The sequence below is a fragment of the Procambarus clarkii genome, chromosome 31 (genome assembly GCF_040958095.1).
Source record: "Procambarus clarkii isolate CNS0578487 chromosome 31, FALCON_Pclarkii_2.0, whole genome shotgun sequence".
Taxonomy (NCBI): domain Eukaryota; kingdom Metazoa; phylum Arthropoda; class Malacostraca; order Decapoda; family Cambaridae; genus Procambarus; species Procambarus clarkii.
In genome coordinates this window covers 11,823,888-11,828,831 of record NC_091180.1, presented here as the reverse complement: position 1 = coordinate 11,828,831, position 4,944 = coordinate 11,823,888, and positions in this window count along the sequence as shown.

The following is a 4,944-nucleotide window of genomic DNA, read 5'->3' as shown; positions in this document are numbered from 1 at the left end:
CGCGGTGAGATTAGGTCTGGCCGCTGAGTACATCTGAAGCCTCCCTCAGCAGCCACGGTGAGATTAGGTCTGGCCGCTGATTTGATCACGTCTAGGTACCCGACGATTCTTTGCACCTGTTCCATTGTGACCACAATGCCATCCAGTGTTTCCTCCGGCCTTTCATCTTGCAACCTTGGTCTCTATGCTGGTTCTGTTCCAGCGTAGAGGTCTCCTGAAATATTTCGTTGAATTCCTTTGCATATTTCCTTATCATTCTCTGTGAGAGCTCCCCCCTTGTGTCTTCAATCTGATTACATGGTCCCTCACTGTCATTTTTCTCCTTATATGGCCTTGGTTGTTCTTTAGCTTTAGCAACAATGTCATTTTCAAATTACCTCTTCGCTTCTCTCTTAATTCGGGTGTATTCAATCCTTGTTCTCTTTAGTGCCTCTCTATTGTTATTTGTACCTTTTCCCATGCTTTTTTTTCCTTTCCTTTGCTTCCTTGCATTGTTTATTGAACTAGGAGTTTAGATTACTTTTCCAATCCACCTCCTTCTTGAGCGGTACGAACTGTTCCGTCGCGTCGGCCATTCCATCATCTCGCTTGCTGTCTTCCTTTCCATTTCTCTTTCCCATTGGATTTCCTGCAGAAAAATCCTCATCCTGATGTAGTCCTCGCGTCTGTAATCTCTTCTTCTTCTTCTTCTTCTCCCTTGTGTAACCAAGTCCCTCAGCTCCACTACGTATTCAAGCGTGACAAGCAGTGGTCGCTGGCCCCTAGCGGCTCCCGGAACCCCATCAACCAGGTATCGCATACTCCATTTGTTCCAACATGTGCTCCAGTGTGTGTTGCTGGTAGATCGTCTCCTCTTACTCTGGTTTGTTCTGTGACATGTTGCTTTAAGAAGAGTATGTCTGTCGTGTCTACCAGTTTTGTTCTCCATGTCTCATCACCTCTGTGGGGATCCTTATTTACCCAGTCTATTTCTATGTGGTTGATGTCCCCCAATATCAGGAGTTTAGTTCTTGTTCCTCTTGCTACTGTGACTGCTTGTTTCACCAACTTTAGACAACTCTCACTGCATCTGTGGTATTCTTCCCTAGACCTTCTGTTGTTTGGTAGAGGCTCATATGTCACTGCTACCACTTTCATCGTGCCTCTCACTGTTGCTATTCCTAGTATATTCTCTTGCTGGTAAATAACAGCTCCCTCTGCTATTTGTAGCGCTTCAAAGCTTCAGTGTAGCTGTAACAAGAGAGCTGCACCACCTGCCCCTCTGTGCACCTTATCTCTCTTTATTACTTGCTGCTCTCTCGGGAAGGTTGCATGTTCTATAATGCTTTTGTTTTACTTCCACAAAACGATCATGTGCGATTGTACTTCTGCCAGTCTTTCCTGTAGCTCTATTACTTTATTAGCAATTCCATCTGCATTTGTTTACCTGCATTTATGATACTCACAACCACTGGAGTGCTTTTGTTTCCTCCCGAGGAATATTTGTTCATATGGCAGCATCTTCATATCTGATAGTGGGAGGGTGGTATGGTGAACCAGTCACTCTTACCTATTTGTTTGTGTAAATGCCCTGTTAAGCTGGGCTGCCCAACTATCTCCCTCTGTAGTACTCTCCTTGTCATTGTTAAGCTGGTCTGCCCCCATTATTTCCCTGTGTTCTACTCTATTGCCAGATTGGCCTCATCCTGTGCCCTGTTCGTGCCTGTTCCTGGTCTCCTTGCATTTCTCATTTGCTTTTCTTCCCTGATTCTGTTTGCTGCATCCGTTTCCTCCTTAGACTTGTCCGGTCTAATAAACACTTCATGGTACTTTTACTCGTTTCTGAAACTTCGTTTCATCACCTTGACATTTCCCTATTCTCCTGTTTCCTCTGGCCATCATGCTTGCCCCTGTTTCTGTTATACTGTGACAGGATTTGTCAGGAGGAGGGAAAGAGAGGGGGTGGGTGGAGAGAGGAGAAGGACAAGTGGGGTGAGAGAGAGAGAGAGAGAGAGAGAGAGAGAGAGAGAGAGAGAGAGAGAGAGAGAGAGAGAGAGAGAGAGAGAGAGAGAGAGAGAGAGAGAGAGAGAGAGAGAGAGAGAGAGAGAGAGAGAGAGAGAGAGAGAGAGAGAGAGAGAAATAGAGAGAGAGAAATAGAGAGAGAGAGAGAGAGAGAGAGAGAGAGAGAGAGAGAGAGAGAGAGAGAGAGAGAGAGAGAGAGAGAGAGAGAGAGAGAGAGAGAGAGAGAGAGAGAGAGAGAGAGAGAGAGAGAGAGAGAGAGAGAGAGAGAGAGAGAGAGAGAGAGAGAGAGAGAGAGAGAGAGAGAGAGAGAAATAGAGAGAGAGAAATAGAGAGAGAGAGAGAGAGAGAGAGAGAGAGAGTGAGAGAGAGAGAGAGAGAGAGAGAGAGAGAGAGAGAGAGAGAGAGAGAGAGAGAGAGAGAGAGAGAGAGAGAGAGAGAGAGAGAGAGAGAGAGAGAGAGAGAGAGAGAGAGAGAGAGAGAGAGAGAGAGAGAGAGAGAGAGAGAGAGAGCGAGAGAGAGAGGGAGAGGGGGAGGGGGAGGTGTGTGTGTGTGAGAGAGAGAGAGAGAGGGGGAGAGTGTGTGTATGGAGGGATGAGTATGGGGGGGGGTGGGAAGGGGCGGAGATGTCACTTCAGGTCAGGTGTGTATGTGCGCGACTCGACTCGACTGTGTGTGTGTGTGGTAACATGAAAAGTGAGGTAGTGCACTTGACTGCACCTGTTAGACCGTTTGACCCGCCTGCACAAGCACGAACGCACCTCCTGTACAGTGCACACGTATGAACGCTCTGTCTGCACACGCACGAACGAGACACACAAATCGAACGTGCCTCTTTTGCACATAAGAATGAAAGCACCACCTGTGCACATACGTACGCACTTCCAAACACACACACACACACACATACGAAAAGAATAACACATTAATACAATAAACTTCATACACTCAAATAGTTATTATACTAACAGCACCACCCACATAACCCAACACCCATACAACAACAACCACTTCACTAACAACCAAACACCTGAACTTCATCAACTTAGACGAGTCTGAAGAAAGCAGAACAGTGCAAACTAAAACTAGCAGGAGCTGGATTCGAACCCCAGGACAGGCGACTGAGACCGACACTGTTCGCCCAGGTTCATCCATCAGTAATTGGAAACCTGGTTGTAATCCGATTGCTGAGGCGTGTTCCTGGGGAAAACTATTAAAGACTAAGAAGTTTCTTCTCGCAGCTCATTCGAAGATCATTCGAAGATTGCAATCAAGAGTCGGGAGTCAGCTCCTGTCCCCCAGCTGTGAAAAACCACCGTCAAAACCAAACAACGGCAAAACAGGACTAAAAGTAAAACAAAGTGATGAGCAAAAAACTAAACCAACACCTGATACCTGCTTGATGGGGTTCTGGGAATTGTACTCCAAGCCCGGCCCGAAGCCAGACCCGACCCGTGGGAGGTTGGTCCACCAGGCTGTTGCTTGGAGCGGCCCGTAGGCCCATATATCCACCACAGCCCGGGTGGTAGGATGTCAACCCAGCGACACCACAGCCCGGGTGGTAGGATGTCAACCCAGCAACACCACAGCCCGGGTGGTAGGATGTCAACCCAGCAACACCACAGCCCGGGTGGTAGGATGTCAACCCAGCAACACCACAGCCCGGGTGGTAGGATGTCAACCCAGCAACACCACAGCCCGGGTGGTAGGATGTCAACCCGGCAACACCACAGCCCGGATGGTAGGATGTCAACCCAGCAACACCACAGCCCGGGTGGTAGGATGTCAACCCAGCAACACCACAGCCCGGGTGGTAGGATGTCAACCCAGCAACACCACAGCCCGGGTGGTAGGATGTCAACCCGGCAACACCACAGCCCGGGTGGTAGGATGTCAACCCGGCAACACCACAGCCCGGGTGGTAGGATGTCAACCCGGCAACACCACAGCCCGGGTGGTAGGATGTCAACCCAGCAACACCACAGCCCGGGTGGTAGGATGTCAACCCAGCAACACCACAGCCCGGGTGGTAGGATGTCAACCCAGCAACACCACAGCCCGGGTGGTAGGATGTCATCCCGGCGACACCACAGCCCGGGTGGTAGGATGTCAACCCAGCAACACCACAGCCCGGGTGGTAGGATGTCAACCCAGCAACACCACAGCCCGGGTGGTAGGATGTCAACCCAGCAACACCACAGCCCGGGTGGTAGGATGTCAACCCAGCAACACCACAGCCCGGGTGGTAGGATGTCAACCCGGCAACACCACAGCCCGGGTGGTAGGATGTCAACCCGGCAACACCACAGCCCGGGTGGTAGGATGTCAACCCGGCAACACCACAGCCCGGGTGGTAGGATGTCAACCCAGCAACACCACAGCCCGGGTGGTAGGATGTCAACCCAGCAACACCACAGCCCGGGTGGTAGGATGTCAACCCAGCAACACCACAGCCCGGGTGGTAGGATGTCATCCCGGCGACACCACAGCCCGGGTGGTAGGATGTCAACCCAGCAACACCACAGCCCGGGTGGTAGGATGTCAACCCAGCAACACCACAGCCCGGGTGGTAGGATGTCAACCCAGCAACACCACAGCCCGGGTGGTAGGATGTCAACCCAGCAACACCACAGCCCGGGTGGTAGGATGTCATCCCGGCGACACCACAGCCCGGGTGGTAGGATGTCAACCCAGCAACACCACAGCCCGGGTGGTAGGATGTCAACCCAGCAACACCACAGCCCGGGTGGTAGGATGTCAACCCGGCGACACCACAGCCCGGGTGGTAGGATGTCAACCCAGCAACACCACAGCCCGGGTGGTAGGATGTCAACCCAGCAACACCACAGCCCGGGTGGTAGGATGTCAACCCGGCGACACCACAGCCCGGGTGGTAGGATGTCATCCCGGCGACACCACAGCCCGGGTGGTAGGATGTCATCCCGG